The sequence below is a fragment of the Canis lupus genome, chromosome 17, assembly GCF_003254725.2.
Source record: "Canis lupus dingo isolate Sandy chromosome 17, ASM325472v2, whole genome shotgun sequence".
Taxonomy (NCBI): domain Eukaryota; kingdom Metazoa; phylum Chordata; class Mammalia; order Carnivora; family Canidae; genus Canis; species Canis lupus.
The window spans coordinates 44,077,504-44,095,410 of NC_064259.1; the positions used below are offsets into that span (position 1 = coordinate 44,077,504).

At 39.3% G+C, this 17,907-nt stretch overlaps 1 protein-coding gene and 1 long non-coding RNA gene across 9 annotated transcripts in view; one reads left to right on the plus strand and one right to left on the minus strand.

The window, feature by feature from the left end:
- The window catches only part of CTNNA2 (catenin alpha 2), a 1,086,013-nt gene that overhangs the window by 513,593 nt on the left and 554,513 nt on the right, over positions 1-17,907 (minus strand). The gene's annotated exons all lie outside the window — the stretch shown is intronic.
- Positions 1,984-17,292, plus strand: LOC112664288 (uncharacterized). 2 transcript variants are annotated; one of them, XR_004806168.1, is made up of 5 exons: positions 1,984-2,064; positions 2,872-2,973; positions 6,134-6,250; positions 11,899-11,957; positions 17,122-17,292. It is a non-coding gene; the product is annotated as an uncharacterized LOC112664288 (long non-coding RNA). The 2 variants fall into 2 exon arrangements; XR_003139623.3 differs by lacking the exons at positions 11,899-11,957; positions 17,122-17,292 and adding an exon at positions 6,988-7,401.

Genomic DNA, 17,907 nt, shown 5'->3' on the forward strand with positions numbered 1-17,907 from the left:
CTAACAGTGACCTTGACATCCTCCTAATCGTGTTTTGCACACGTCCAAGGCTTGACAGGGTCTTTAAGGGACCCTTGGGAGATGCGCATTTACTAAGTAGAACAAAAAAAGTGAACACTAATCATTCCTTGGGAGAATACACAGGAGCTCTGTACATTTAAGTATTGAGCTTGAATATTCACAATTTGACTATGTCTCTTAGACTCAACAGATTTTGGTTCTCAAGAACTTTGGGTAGAGAAGCAAGTACCAATATCTTCAGAAAACCTCATTATTTATACTATATCTGAGAAAATATTTGTTTTACTAAGTAATGGGGAGAAAAATGGGAAGATAGTGGAAGTATATAGTATAATATAAAATCATATTTGGGTCATATTTGGGTATAGACCCAAGACTTCCTTGACTTTTAAGACTGTCTATTTCTTGATACATAAGCTTGGGAAATTGGTTTAAGGCCTCAGTAATTCAATGTTTTCACTGGTAAAATAATGACAATAATATATTTGGATTGTGATGAAAATTCAATGAGACAAGGTGCATGAGAACCTAGCATAGTCCCTAGGATATAATTATGAGTCAAAAATGGCTCTTGGGACTGGATTCTCTGGAAAATTTTAATCAGAAGTAGAAGGCAGGGATTGGGAAATGTGGAGATAGAATCTAGCCACAGATGTGGGGCATGAGGCTCAAAAAGGAACATGATATTTCACCAAGACTTCTCACAGTGACATATTTCCTGCTAAGGGCAAGGCTTATTCTCACAAAGTAGCTGGCTCTAAACCAAAACCTAAACAATCTGGATGGAAATGAGAGGAAGAGGACAGAGGAGCCTGTGAAAAGCACTGAGGCTGGTTCCTCACCCTTTAATTCATCTTCAGCCTATCTTGAGACCACCTATACCAGTGTGTAAAGAAGGATCCGAGTCACTACTGGGATGGGCTGGGTCCTTCGTCAGGGCCCAAATGTAAATGAGTATGACCAACCTGGGCTCCACTTTTTCTTACTTCAAGTACTCAGTTCAGCTAATCTGCCTACTAAGATTCTACACTCATCTGTTTTTTCCTCTGATGATTCTTTTTTTTTTTTTTTTAAGTATAGTGATGGGCAAACTATCCACCATCACAAGCCCCCTACTGCTATGGGACCGGTGTAAAAGTCTAACAAAGAAAGGAGTTCAATGACATCCTTGTGAAATCTTATTTTTTCTCCTTTGGGTGATTATTTCACAAGTGCTTTTTCACTGTCAGGCTTCAAAGCTCTTTGCAAGGTCTATTATGAGTACTTTTGTCATAAAAATAGGAAGGTAAGCAAGGCAAGGCCAATATATTCTGAACAAGAAATGAGAAAATCAGATTTGAGGAATCATTGTTCACTAACATATTTTATAGACATTCAGAGGCACCAGTTTCATTCAACTATGTACAGACCAGTTTCTAAAAAACTCCTATTGAATATCAAGTCTTCTTAATGTCTCTAGGACTTCTTTCAAAATTGGTTCCTATTTGGAGTATTTTTTTCTATGCCTCTAACCACTCAAATGCTACCCTTTCTCTTCAAAGGAGCTATAGATGTACTTCCTTGCCTTTTCATTCTTTCTGTGTCCTATTCTCATAATCTTTGAACTCACAATATATCTTTCATTCTGTTTAGCACTCGCCTGTTCCATTATCTTGTTTCTCTTCATGAAGCTTATAGAGATAACTTGGTTTCTCCATATTCTACAGAAAACAGCAAGAAGAGAAAGAAATGGCTGGGAGCTGGAGTGGAGGGAATCCCAGTTCTAGGCCCTACACTATTTAAAGAAAGTTGCCCATTGTAATTAAACAGGAAGCAGAAAGCAGTCATGAGGTAAGCCCTTCCCTGTTCTTTTCACATGTAAGGGCTAACTGGACAATGTATGAGAGCAACCTTGTCTCCAGAAGGAAGGAGGTGGTGGGACATTCACCATTCCACCCTTGGAAACAACAGAATTCAGACCATTCCATTTGAAGGTGATTAACTTTAGTTTCCATAGGCACAGTGAAGTGTTTTGCTGTCCTGGATGATGGGAAGCACCAATTGGTAAGATGACTCTAGAATCTGCTTAAATAGTTAGTAGAGATATTCTCCTTGCATCTTTCTCTTGGGGTGTGAGTCTTCATTCTTCAATGTCATTCATTGTAAGCCACCAAAGGGCAGGGACTGTACTGTCTTTTCACACACACACACACACACACACACACACACACACACACACAAATACAACATCAACTTTTACACAGATATCTATGGCTATCCCTATAACTAATCAACTTCATGCAACTATCTATCTATTATTAACTCACAGAGCAGACATTTACTGAATTCAGGTTATATCCGCAGCTCTCTGCCAACCGCGGAGAGCAAAGCTTTGGGCCACATTCCACAAAAAAGGACATATGCTGAAAAATCAATATGTAAAGCAGATCGACTCTGAAAACAACTTGAAACACTTGAACAATCTAAATTTTACTAAGAAAAAAATAGGCCCAATTAGATTATATCCGTTAAATATTCATTTCCTAAACATGCCTGCAAGTAAGAATTACACACTAAGTTTGAGGGGGAGGAAGGAAAGACTGATGGAGAGTCTCAGCTCTCAACCCAGACTCATCCAATTTAATAAACAAGTCAGTAATGTGTGAATTTATCAAGTGTCTTGTATGATTCTTATCAGTCCAATTGGAGGATTAAGTCATTTTCCCAAACTTGAGTTTGTAGTTGAGCCCAGAGAACTGAGTGCCTCTGCTCTAGCTCTGTCTTTACCACACCACTCTGCTTCACCACTCAACAGTGCTTTCTTTAGTGTGCAGCCTAAACATTTATGTTGTTATCACATTTCTTTCTTAGGGGCATGTCTGATCTTCTTCATGGACTAACAGCAACTCCAGGGCAGAGGAACACTTATTTCCCACCAGGCTAACCATACACTGGATATTCAGTAAACTACAGGTTGGTTCATGATTAGCTTTTCCCCTTGAAAAATAGCACTCATCTTCCCTATGAGTTATCTTTGATAAATGCAACCTGGTGATCAAGAAGGAAGAGGTCATTAAAAGTTGGAGGCCCCAATTTTTAGCTTTGTCACTGCCCATGGGACCCTGGGATAATCAATAAATTCCACTGGACACCAGGTCAAAATGAGGCAGTTAGGATAGATTTGGTTTTCTTAGCTCTCTCCTACTATAGAAAACAGCCACCCATTAACCAATACCTTTTTTTTTTTTTTTTTTTTTACTGCTGTGTGGTTCTTTAGGTATTAATAATAATTCCTTAGAATTTATATAGTATTATACTATTAAATTTTTCACCTATATTGTTTCATTCCTCAAAATCCATGTCAAGATGGTAAAATTAATAATAATTATTATTCTCATTATACATATTAACACACTGAGGCATAGAGAAAGTATATGACTTATTCAAGGTCATACAAGTAATAAATGGTAGAGCTGAAATTCTAATCCAAGAGTCTTTGGGGTCTTGTTGCAGTGTTCAATGGCTTGGCCTTTCCTTTAACATACCGATGTTTTCATTTAACAGATGAATATTTCCTTAAAGTTGCTTTTGAAGCAGAGTTTAACTTTTAAACTAAATCAGAATGTGAAATGGTTTCACTCAGCATTTTCTGTAAATCAGAGCCATACCTTTGGATCTCCACATGCCCCAGAGAATAGATGCCTTCATTAGGCATGTTGGACCATGTGGAAAAAATCTAAAGTTGGCATTTGATTCATACTGCATACTCAACTTATTTATATTAGTTTTATCCAAGATGCCCATCACTGAGGCACACGGGACGTAACTGTTCCAAGGCAATTAAACCAAATGTCAATGGTTCCTCTTCTGAAGGAACTATTCCACCAATCAATTACAAACAACCTGATTAAATAGAGAAGTCTAAGTATTAGCCCTTAAGACTAACTCAGAACAATAAAAACTGAAGACCTGAAATACAAGGTCATTGGTGGGAATTACATAGTACTACTTGCCATCATGATTCAGGCCCAGTATGATTTCTTAATCATTACCATATATCTAGCATCCAAAGAAAAGAAAATACAAAAACCTTTAAATATCCTGTTTACCAAAATAGCAAATATTTATTGAGTGACTGCCATGTTCATAGCCCTACCTATGCCAGGCATGGAAGTTAATTAGAAAGGGCTGGTTAAAAGGCATCTGCCTAATCTCCATGGAAGTCTTTCTCTTAGAAAAAATCCTGTGAATCTCAGCTTCATCATTTTTAAAAAGAGAGAGTGGGATCCAATGAGAACAAAGTTTCTTTCTATTTCTATTTATCCACATCCTTGTTAGACCATAGGGTATCCCAAAGGAGGTTTTCATGGGATGTTAGGATAATCTGAATATTACTCTCTAGAAATGGTATTTTATTTCTTAAAACCGAAATAAAACAGTGGAATTCTATGTACTCACAAAATTTATACTGAAAATTATTTACAAATGGTTAGCTAAGCAAACTTATATGAAGCTCTTACTCTTAATGAATGAAAGCCTATTGACCATAATCAGTCAATTTAGTTGTGAAAGGAAGTACAAATTATCAGACATATTAAAATGACTATTTAAAAAGCACTGAGGAATACTGGTCTGGTTCAAAAAAAAAGACTGGGATTAAAAATAGTCCTCAGCAATGCAAGTCCTTAGCAATTACCCACTGTGTTATCAGCACAGTGATTGACTAAACCTTTTGTGGGTAATGGGCACTTCAGTCAAAACCAAAGGTTAGTGTTTTAGAGAGTGCCAGAGGCTTTTAATTTCCTTATAGCATATTAAAACATAGTCAGTCTTTGCCACATTTTAACTTTGTTTAGTATAAATTGTTACACTTTAAATTCATTGACTTACATGGTCCACTGGAAATATCATTAAGAATCGTCATCACAGTACTCCCATGACTAAAACTTCAATCCCTCCTCCCCTGACAGCATGTAAGAATTTAGTTATAGATGACTACCTGTCTCCAATGCTTTTAAACATTATTCGGGTTCATTTCACATTGAGTATGAGAAAATCTAAAGGCTTAAGGAATCCCTGATAGAAGCAAATAGTTATATTGCACGAAATTCATGTGCCCTTATTTATGAATATCAGCTGAGCAATACATTTCTATAGTTAACAAAATCAATGGTTCCTTTGCCCAATAGTTCCTTCCACACCTACAAGAACATAATAAAACTAACAATGGACTTTGATAAGGCAGACATGTGTCTTGGCTCATCCAATAACCATTCTCTAGCCACCTCATTTTCCTCCACCAGATGCTTTCTTTGATGGAAGAACCTGCCAGCTCTTTGCCTCTTCCACCCCATCCATCTGAAGCGTAGGCATATGACCCAATCCGGCCAATGGGATGTGTTAAGGTGGTAGCCAGAGATTCTAGGAGAGGAGTTCCTTCCTGATAGAGGCATGACAGAGACATTTGTCTTTGCCAAACATTCTTGGCTTCTATGAGATGCCCACAACCATAGCAGCAGCCATTATGTCACCATGAGGAGCCAAACCTGAGACCACAGCCTGTGAACACAGGTTGGATAAAGGCTGGTCTTGAATGACAGCACGAAAACTACCTTGCCCCTGTCTACTTTCAGGCTTCAGGTCACTTGCCACCTAAAGCATCTGATCTCATAAAAATGAAAGCTGTGTATTGTGTTTACATGTAACTCAGTCTTTATCTTTGATCTAGCCTGGGAAGTAGACAATCCAAAGAGATAGGTGAAGAGACAGGTGAGATGGTTGATGGTGAAGAATTGCAGATAAAGATAATGAATGGAGATGCCCTCATTGGGCCCCTGAATCAAGCTTTGCTGGAGCTTTGATGCAGACAAGCTGGGTTGGCAGGGGTCCTGCATGCCTCTCCAGTGGGGATGAAGGCCTTTGCCCTGATACTTTCTTAAATAGCTGCTAAAGATTAACCATGCTCTGAGTTAATATTCAAAGGAAAAATGGTGAATTTCCACCTTGCGTTTTCTACGTCCTTTGTTAAAGAGGACCATGAATTTGCTTCATTGAAATATGATCTACTTTAATTAAAGCCAGTGGCATTGAGTAAATTAGTACGTAATTGCATTTTCCCATGAATTTCACACAGCTTGCATTTTACCAAAAGGAACCCAGTTTCAGTCAACGCTTGTGTGCTGATACCTGCAATCAAGGTCTTATTAAACTAAACAAATCATGTCTTCATGCAAGTTAAGGAAGCATAAATGTAAGACCAATTCATAAAGTTTCTAATTTCTGCTATTTAGAAAAGCAAAGTTTGGAAAGAGCTATTTGGGAAGGGAAACTTTCTTTTCAGGCCATTGTAAATCATCTCAGAAAGCCTAGATTTTCTCCCTGTCAGTGATAAGTTCCCCTAGAAGGCTTTGGTCTCCCTGTATAACCAGTGATTCTCCATTTATTTTAAATGTGTTCATACAAATTTCAAGATAGAGAATGTTTTAGAAAAATGTTTATTTTCAGGTAAAAGAAAACACCTCAAGTCAGGGTTTGGTCAGCAAATGTTTTAAAATGATGTATTCTCAAAATAAGAACAATGAAACAAATTCTTGTATAATATGTAATTTTAAGTGGGAGGAAAAGGAGCCTGTCTAATTGCTTAAGAGTTCAGGTTCTTAACTTTTGTCTGTATCCTGCCTTTCCACTTAGGAGCTATGTAACAATCTCTCTATATGCCCTCTTTCTCAAAATAAGGTGGACAAAAATAACAACTTCATAAGGTTATTGCCAAGATTAGACACTAGACATAAATAGGCAAGTAATGGTAATCACGATCTGTCCTTGTTTACAAAATCAGAGGCAAAGTGACAGATATGCACTGATACACGACACATGAACTCTGGGGTTTTGAGCTGAAGTCTCATTTGGAACCTTGAGTTTTACTTTGTTCTCGGGAGAGTGAGAGTGACTACCAACTATCAATGTTGCCTATTCAATCCCCCCCAGCGGACCAGTCAGACTCCCAATTTTTCAAGGCCCCAGATGGTACCCTTAACCTCCAGCCAACTGACCTGGAAAAGCCAGCTGTGATTTCACAGGGGGCTGGGGTATGAAGCTTTCTAAAAATCAGCAGAAATCCACCTACATCAAAGATCAGTGCCAGCTCAGCCAGAATTGTGCATCTCAGCAAGTCATTTTTGGAATCAGTTGCTGGGGACACATTGCGTGCCTGTGCGCGTACACACAGACACACACGCACACAGGAGTCATTTATACTGAATAAAATACACCAAATGAAGAACCAGGTGAAATTCTAGGTGGGTATGTCGGTGAGACCATCCATATACAGATGGTATTTATGTAAAATATGTACCCTCCAGGGGAAATAGAGCTCTTTTCATAAGTTCTTCATTAAAGAAATATAGTCTAAGTATTGTGTAGCTTGTTTTCTACTTCCTACTCTCCACTTGTTCACATAAAGTAGGTCCTTCTGTCTGGCTTATGGGTCCAGCATAAAGATACTTTCTTGGCAATCGTTAGCTTCGACCAGACTCTTCCAGATAAGGGACTAAACTAAAAGTCGACACTTCCCAAGTGGAAGGCACTCTGACATTAAAAAAATACTGTTAAAGAGTCTTTGATGCTGTAGATTTGAACCAAAATTTTAAAATTTCTTTCTCCCAATCTCCAGAACTGCCAGGGATATTATGTTAATACATGAATAAATGAGCTAAAGTATGTTTGCACATATATTATTCTATCATCTCCCTCTCAATTGGATTAGCCTTTCATTAATGCTTTCTACATTTGCATCTATAGACTGTCTCTTCTGAAACTCAAAATGCCTGTGAGAAAATTTATTTGAAAATCACTTCGTCCTCACATGAATATGGCCTCTTCCCCAAGCCTACTCCTCCAATAGTTGTACTTTCTATCACTCAGAAGACACTTGGATGTCATCCAAACACATGGTCTCCTGAGTGTTCTTCTCTACTTCCAATGCCCAGTCTTATCCCAAGTCCTTATAGTCTCTAAAGTATGTCAGTAGCCTTTAGATTAATCTCACTTCTATGAATACTAACACACACTACACCCCCATACACCCACAATCACACACTTTGATAACTCCTCCACTTTGTTCAGAGAGCTTTCTTTTTAAGTTCTGAAATCTGTGTCACTTGCTTCCTCAACTATTACAGCAGGAGCTGTTAATGAATTCCCCACACACTATGCTGTAACACATATGAACATGTAACATACAGAGCAAATTCCATATTCTCAAATGGGAATCAGTAAATGGTGGCCACATCCACCCCCAACCTATTTTTGTAAATAAAATTTTATTGAAACACAGCGGTGTTCATTTGTTTATGTTTTGTCTTTGGCTGCTTTCATGCTGTAACAGCACAGTTAAGAATTTGTAACAGAGACTGTAGCTAGCTCACAGCCTAAAACATTTACTATCTGGCCCTTTACATAAAATGTTTCCTAAACTCTGTTCTGAACCACAAGACATTTATTATGATCTATCTCAACATCATCATCATAAACACATACTGAGTCCCTAATACGTGTTAGCCACTACAAACAGACTGATCGCCTATTTCATATTCCAACTGAATGGAAAAACAGAGGCACAGAGAGTTTAAGTTTTCTATTCAAAGAGGTCCTACAGCAATTAACTTGTGGAGTCAGGATCCAAACTCTGGTCACTGAGTTCCAGAACTCTTTCTGGGGTACTATAATCTCCCTCATCTTTTTTCATTTCCTTCAAAATTCCAGAACTATTTCCCATTCCCAGACCATGCCCTTTCACATGGCTGTGCTCTGCAAATGCTGTTCTCTCTCTAGCAACGGTGTCCTCCACAGGACACATCACCCAATGAGCTATACATGTCTTCCATTAAACCCAAATGTTTAGGGACACCTGGGTGGCTCAGTGGTTTAGCGTCTGCCTTTGACTCAGGGCATGAGCCCAGAGTCCTGGGATCAGGTCTCGGATCAGGCTCCTTGCATGAAACCTGCTTCTCCCTCTGCCTGTGTCTCTGCCTCTCTCTGTGTCTCTTATGAATAAACAAAATCTTTAAAAAAAAGTGTTTAGTGTGTGCCATGTTATTCATGAGCAGTTGTTTTCTCTGTCTCCCTTTCTCTCTCAGTATGATGCTTTCAGATTGTTGTCTGGGTTTCACTAGTTCAGTTAATTTTGGTATTTTCTGTTCCAGCGTTTAGGTTACAGAATCTTGCAAATTCTTGGTTCCTTGAAAGCTCAGATCTTCAGAAAATGGAGCTCACTGTCTACATCTATTTCTTCAAGTTTCAGGTTAATAATGTCTTCTTCTAGGAGTAGATTCCACCCTCTCAACCAATCCAGTTATCCTAAGCACACATAGCATCTCAAAGCACACCCAATCACACCTTGCAAATACATTTACTCATTTGTTGAAAAAATGAATGAAATGATCCTAAGGCCAACAAGGGCCAGCTGACACAGAAAGGGAAGGCCTTGAGAGGAATAGAAACAGCATTGAAACTGGTAGCTCACAAAGCATGAAGCCTGAGTCAGGTCTCAGCTCTTACCCCATTATCTAACAAATCATGTGTAAGTATCAATGGCCCCCAGACACCCACTGCTACCTCAAACACTGATCTCATTACTTTAGCTGCTTATTACTTTCAGTTTTGCAGGCAGCTCTGAAAGAAAAGCCCATTTCCCGAGGTGTAAACACATCTTCCAATGATGCCAAGCTTATGAGATCAGCCAACTCTCCAAAGCATATGGGGTCAACCACAAAGCTCAGTAACGCATTTCCTCAGCGAGGCTCTTAGTAAGATAAAGATGTGAACTGACACTTTTCATAGAAACAATGATGCAAAAATCAACCGTGAGGATACCTTCATACATCTTCCCAAGCTTACGACAGCAGAGTGGTATTTGGTTCTGCCCCTCAAGCATTAGCCCACTCCTTGACAAGGCAGGTTAGAAGTGTCAATCCTGTGAGAAGTATGGCTAATGAGAATAGGAGCCCAGGGCAATGCAAACTCTCAACTCCTCAATTTTGGTGTTTTTGCCTGCTCTCCTCTCTCAAAAAGTGTGTTACTCTAACTGGATACTGTATTGAGCATGTTTACAGCGTTTTTTGTCTTTTCTGTTTCTACTCTAAATGTGGAAAGTTTTTTTTGTTTTGTTTTGTTTTTTTTTTGTGACAGCAGGTATGGCCATAATATGTACTTCATGAAAAGTTTAGAATAAAGAAAATCTACTTTATGCAAACATAGTCTAGCAGAATCTGTATGTTTGAGGCTGCATTTTGAGGCTTTAAAAATGAATACAAAAAAGAATTTGCCCCAGGTACATACACAGGAACATACACACACGCACACACACACACACACACGGATAAAACTCTGGATCTAATTTACTGAAGTCAACATTGTTTTGTCATTCAGGAATCTTTAATGCAATAGGAATGTAGTTCCTATTGCATTAAAGAATATGTCTGAAGTAGTTTTCAAGCAAAAAGCAGATATCACCAGATATTTTCCATGTTCTCTGAGGAAAAGATAGATATACGTAAGGGGCAGAAGAGCAATTTAGATTATTTAGAGGAGAGCATTTTCTATATGTTCAAATTATGAAGCTCTTGGATACTTGCCCAGTGCTTGTCAGAAACGGGTTACTCAAAAACATCTGATGATGCAGATAATAAAACAGTGATAAACACTCAAAGAGTTTGCCCTGAAAAAAATTAAGTAGGCTAAAAGAAATGATGGCCCGAGAGGCTAAAAAATCATGTGCATAAATAACAAAATATTCTCCAACTCTGTTAGTTCAGAATTGTATGCAGTAGCAGAATTAATATACCAGAATCCCATGGACATCTTTGTCCTATTTTCCTACTTTTCATCAAGTACTACTTATATATCCATGATACACTCAGATTTAAATACCTGAACATACCATCCTTATCCTTGCAGAAATAGTAATGTACAGTAGGGGTCAGTATTCTTTTTTCTGGCTGGTAAATGTTTTTGGGCTTGCTTGCCAGATGGTTTGTTTTGCAACTACTCCATTCTGCTACTGTAGTGCAAAAGCAGCCTTAGGCAATAAATAAGCAATTGACTGTGGCTGTGTTCCAATAAAACTTTATTTACTAAAACAGGCAGAGCCCTCTAGCTGTAGTTTGTCAACTCCTGATCCAGGAGTGGATGGATGACTCCTAATCCATCGACTACACAGGCCTAGGGGATCTGCAATTTATTGAAGTACGTATTCTAATCCATATGCGAAGGGAGAATAATTTACTGAATGCAAATAGCTCTTGCCATGTCTGTATTGCTATTTTCCCAATGTATGTCAATACTACTGTGATTAACACTTTAACAAATAGCTTTGCTTGCCATTAATTATTGTATCAGTCATTAAAAATTGAAAATACAATTGTTCCTGTGTGAGGATTCTAAGAGTATATAGTTAGACTTGTACCCCAGAAGCAGAGAGCTTCACCAGATTTTCACACAAAATGCATATACTTGCTGCCTTTTTAAGTGATTTTCTGACTTTCAGCATTTTTCCTATTGGGTAAACTGTGCTATATTCCTTGCCCCAGGGAATCTGCCTGGAGAAGGCTCCAACATCTGTGTTAAACACACCTCAATACTGGGGGTTGACAGCTGTACAGGATGCCTCCCTGATGGATGGCATCAGGCTAATAATTCCACCAGCCAGCCTTTACCAAACTCATATGTAAGACACCACTCCAGTCTCAGGCACAGCCGGCTCCTGATTAACTGTCTAATGGGGGATGCACTGAGGCAGAAAATCCCAAACAATAGGTGATCCAAATATAATTTATATTTGGCTCAGCAAATGACCTTATTTTGTAACGGTTTTACCTTCATAATTATGTTTTCCTTTAGACTGATACATCTGTTGGCACACACCATCTAACCACAGAATAAGGGATGCAAAAACGTAGGTAAGCTGTAGGACACCGCTGGGTAGGATAAAAACGTTTCTGTGCTTGAACAAATATAAGTGACAGAGAGACACCTGACTGTATATCATTCCAAGGTCACAGAATCCAGCAAGAATGGCCTTTAAAGTTGATGCAGTTCAAATGAGACAAAGATGAGTTAAGCAGTTGATCAGGGGTTACTCAGGTAGAAGATATAAAATAATAATGATGATGATGACCATAATGATGATCCACTCTAGTCAAATTATACCCCCATTGCTTTCTGCCATAATGATGAGCAAACTTTCCCTATACGGCGAAACAGTTAATATTTTATGATCTCTCTTGCAACTGCCCAACTCTACCTTTGAATGAGCATGGCCGTGTTCCAGCCCAACTTTATTATAGACACCCAAATTCAAATTTAATATAATTTCATGTGCCATGAAATTTTCTTATTCTGAGTATTTTAATTTCAATCATTTAAAAATGTAACACCAATATTAGTTATGGGAAATACAAGAACAGGCAGCAGGCCAGATATGGCCCCACAAGGTTGCCCTATTAACCTTCTTGCCTCAAACGCTCATCATTATTTGAAATTATATTGTATATTTCTTTCTCATGTGTCATGTTTCTGCCCTCATTCTAATGTAAATTCTTCAAGAGCAGGGGTCATATGTACCCTTTTCAGCTCCCTCTCAGCTTGATATCCTCAGTGCTACAATAGTACCTGGGACAGAATAGATGCTAGTAAAGAGTCATTGAATGATGGACTGAATGGTTAAATGTTTGTAGCAGAGTAGTACAGTGATAAGTATATATCATCGTACAACCTTCAAAACAGTGCTACACAAAAATATCTCCTTTGAGAGATTAGGGAAGAAATTACTTTCTCCATTGGATGTTTCAACAAATGTGGACAGATAACGGGACTCTCCCTGGAGCACAAAGTAGGAGGGGGGCAGGGCTTGCACCGGAATGTGAGTCTGCTGCTTCATTCAGGCCTCTCCACTGTAGCCTGCTGACTACTCATTTCTCTACCACAGGTAGGCCTTGGATTGCCCACAGGTCCAGACTGCTTAGATGTTTTAAATGTGAGATGCTGAATATTAAAAGGGTCTAAAAGATCTCTATGTGCCCTTCCTCTAAGTAGTTTCAAAGTTTCATCTCCATCTCAATTGGCTCTGGACTCACAGGGAGTTTCTGAAATGATGTGGTCAATGTTTACCAGTCTCCCATCGACCATCATAGAGCTACAGTAGAACCCTTCTACCCAGGGGCAGATAGAAAATTCTGAAGATATGGTAATGGGTAGCAAGTCCTGACACTGATGTTCTAGCTAGCCCTAGCTGGGCCATGTCAGTACCTTTTCCCTTGCCGACTACCTGGGAAAAGGTTGCACTCCACCAACAATACAGCAAAGCCCCAAATAGCCCCATGGACTGCTTTCTGCTAATCTATTAACCACTTAATTCTAATAACATGTATCAAGCATCTTCAGAGGGATGAGCCCTGAGCCATGTGTACTGGGGGTTAGCGGGCTATATAGTAAAGAAGATGGGACTCTGAAATCAGGTAGACCAGTCATCAAATCACTGATCAGACATGATCAACTTCATGACCTTAAACAAATTACTTGTAGTTTAATCTCTAAAATGACTAGATGATTCCTATAGTTTGTGATGATTATGAAAATTAAATGAGGTAATGTATTGCCCAGGCTAGCTTCTGGCAACCAAACAGATAAGCAGTCAATGATTGTTTCTTTTTAGACCTCAAGGAGTATGCTTTGTAATGGAGAATGAGACAACTGTTAGTGCCTGTCTGGACAAATGGCATTGGTGGGTAGCTCTGCTACTATTCAGTGAGGTACCTGGTATGATTTAGCAAAAAGTGCCCTGTTTCAAGGCACTTTACTACCATATCATGAAACAATGCAGGAACAATGATAAAAACCTACCATGTGAATGGCACCTCTAGAGTGATGCAGTATACACATACCCAACCATAAGCATCAGGCCTTTCAAAATGCATACTATATTAATTTAAAGAAGGGAAGGGTTAATGCAAGCTAGGCTAGATAAGGACAAAGAAGGATAAGCTAACAGGGTTGGAGTTAGATTTTAAGCTGATGAAAAGTGAAGACGTGGTGAGGGAAGTAAAGAAAGCATTTAGCAGACATCATGGCAGACAGCCAGGATTGCCCTGGGGAGTTGGCCACCCTTTGAATACCAACCCAGTTCTCAGAAGAGCTCCCCATGAATTGAGTTATTTGGCTGAAGAACTACACACAGACCAACTTGACATCCAGAGAAGAGCACATATTTCCATGTCAAATAGAATGTTTTGGAAGAGCAGAGAATATTATGCAACACTTGGCCACTTCCTGGAATTCAGAATACCAAACATTTTGGAATTATATCCCCTTAACCCCCTAGTCACAATGCAGGGGTGGTCTGGGGACCAGAGGCTGTGCACAACAAAAAACTCTGGTGGGCAGTATATCTGGCCAAAAATCTTCTTTCAATATGGCAGGCCATATGAAATGCCTTTCATGGAATAATTCTAAAACAAAGGCTCACTTGGACCTTGCCATCACTGAGACCAGTATGTTTTTTCACTGACCAGTGTCCCCATAAGTTAAAGGCTGGTTTTCAAAGGCAAGGATATGATGAGGTATTTCACATATGTTCTACTTTTGCTAAGGCGACACAGGAACCTCACCTCCAAGCACTCTACTAAATAAAGAGCTTTTAAGTGAAAGAAGCTATGCCCAAGCAATATGACCTTTGCGTTTACATATACTTAAGTGTGTGCAAAACAACATAAGCTATGTTTCAGGGAGACAGCTTTATACAGTAGAAAAGTACAGGATTTGGAAAAGTCAAACTTCATTTTAAGCTGTCTTTCTGCAGTGAACCATCTGGGTAATGTTTGTGAAGCCACATGACCTCTCTAAAGTGAGTTTTCCCATCAGTAAAATGCAAGACATTATGGTTTCCTCAGATTACTCTATTGAGGATCTGCAAAGCATAACCAGAGGAAGGCACATACAGCTCATCATACTGGTAAAATCTGGTGGACGAAAATAGCTGCCTAGGAGGTTGGGGTGAAAAGGATCCTGGGTTTATGTATGTGCTCAGCAGAAAAGCAGATAATGATGCAGGAGTGGCATCCACCTGGTGAGGGAGAGAGGTGAGTGGCAGCACAAACTATATGGCACCATTGACAATGAGTGTGGACTTCTCCTGAATCAGCCTGCTAAAGAAACAGGGTGGGGGTGGGGAACAGAGGGGCAATTTCACTGTATGTTCTGGTTAATGTGGGTTGTGATATCCAAATGCTAGCCTTTACCCACATATTGGCCATTTAAGGAACATAGCTGGTTCTATAGGACAGTCTCCCTAGCCAGGTCAGAGGAGATGACCTTCCTCAGGATCCAGAAGCCACAGCTATTCAACTGTTGCTAGTGGCCTAATATTGCTATTCCACCAGTAGGTGTTTCCTTCCTCTGGCTTTTCATTTTGCTTCATCCTCGCTAAAATGAAAAGCCCTCTGGGAGGAGTAACACAATCAACCAAATTGCATTAAGTTCATGAAATGTCCCTTTTCTTCTAACTGAATTTGTTACGGGTATAGGCAAGGCACTGGATGGCTAGATAACAGGACACTGTTGCTATATGGGCAGAAAAGACAAACGCTAATGATTCACAATTTAGTTGAAGATGAGCCCTGTCGACTTTTGGTGTTAAGTATCATGCTCAGTGCAGCTACCGAGTAAACAGTCTCCAAACTAGGGAACAGGAAGTGACTTTTCCCTACCAGAACTCCCATAGGACAAACTTTGTGTGTCTCACTTTGGTAGTGAGACTCCTATCAGAATGCTTCTAACAACCTGATAGAGAATATTCTGGCATTATTTTACTCCTGGCTCTTCTCTTGGAGCCCCTATCAAGATGTTGCAGGCATTTGTCAGCTAAAGGCAGGTCCCTGAGAATTGTTAATCTGAGAAAACAGGGATTAATAGTGGATGCTCTTTGGAAAGCATAGGGCCTAAACACATGCAGTGAGGCCAGGGTTGGAAGGTACCCATTACCCAGAAAGAGGATAGCAAGATACTGAGAGAGAATACTATTTGTGGAGTACTTCTTGTTTCACCCCTACAACCTTTCTTCTTGGCAAGGATAACTACCTCTTCTTCAGAAAGGCCAACTAATTCACTCAAGGCCACAGAGATATGAAATGAGGACACATGTGGGTCTATTCTGTGCACAGTACCAGTGCAGACTTCATGGTAAGGTCTGGATTGAATGCACACATGATCCTAGCATGAAGAAACAGAAAGAGAGGCATAATAAATGGATTTGTTGATTAGAGCTCTGGGTTTCTAGATGCATTTTAAATTCAACTTTTAACAGTTATAGTTTCTTAACACCTGATAAATCATTGGCCCGGGCAATTCTTAACTTCTGGTGCCAAATTAGAACACTGGCAGAAATAATTCAAAAGAGCATTTGGTTTTAGGCCTTCTCGTCTTTTAATTGGGACTTCAACAGGTAGTATAACAGGCATGAAATGACTTACCATTCTGTATGTACATTTGATTCAACATGTTATCATAATTCCATTGGTGTGTTTTCCCTGGGAAGAATTCCACACAAAAGAGCAAGGAGCCAACCAACATTATTTCATTTAGGAAACTCTTGCCCCAATAGCGCCATTATAACTGACTTCCTTTCATTTTTAAGCAGCACTAAACTCTCAAGAACAGCAGCAAAGCTGTAAAACTGTTGACAATCAGCAAATCTCCAAGCAAGTTTACCATCATCCATTCTGATTCATTATAATCATTGAAATTTTAGGTCACATAAGAGCCATCTGTGAAGCAGCCTCCCCAGATGATTAAAACACTCCTGTACAATGTACATTTACAAATTGAAAATTAATGAGGAAACATGTTTAAAAATTGACTATAGCTACCCAAGGGTTTAAAAACACTTTAAAATGCATAAAGAAATCACTTGGCTATGCAGTCCTCCTTAGTGACAAATAAGTTGCATTACTTCTCAGAATTACTCCTGCTGAATTAACTTTTCAATGTGTTGGTTATTATGGTTGCATACCAATATCATATCTCAAAAAATACTAATACAAATCATATCCCCCTACTCCTGTCCTCCAGGCTAATTCATTTTGCATCTTACCAACTCAAGGTAAATGATCCAGAAAAAAGCAAAGATATTCCTCATGAATGACTGGTATAACAACTAACAAAATTGTATTCCACCAGTGGGAATGGTCTATTCCTGGTTAAAAGTTTCTCTAATGCTCCTGGCTGCAGCCATGAAAAAGAGACTCTGCAGCACTCTTTGGCAATAAAGGATTCCTTTCACACTGCTCTATTTTTTTTTTCTTTTGACTTGGTCTATCTACTCTACCATCCCACTTTGCCGTTAGGCATTCTCTCTGGCAGGCTTTGGAATAGGAGTCTTTACTGGGGAGACGGAGAGGAAGGAGAAGGCATAATTCTCATTTTCCAGAGTTTAGTCCAAGAAGGGAAGTGAAGGCAGGGATTTGAGAGGGGAAACAATCTTTGATCAGTGTCAATCATGTGCTTAAACAGGGCCAAATGCTTTGTATATGACACTGCATTCAATCCTTCCAATGGACCTGGGTGGTGGGCAAGGGTATGGCTGTTTACAGGTGAGAAAAGCAAGGCTTAAAAAGGTTATGTAGATTGCCCAGTGTCACAATCAATGCTATGACCATGAGTATAGTACTCAGGCATGTGCAAACACCATGAAAACACCGTACATGCATCAGGAGCAAACGCATGGAGTTATACACACATAAATCAGAGGCTTCTAGGTTAGCCAGCTGAGGAGACTAGCTCATAGGGAGTCACAGCAGATGCTTATAATAAGTCCAGTCCATGGAGACTGCAATGGACTAAATAGTATTTCCTCAA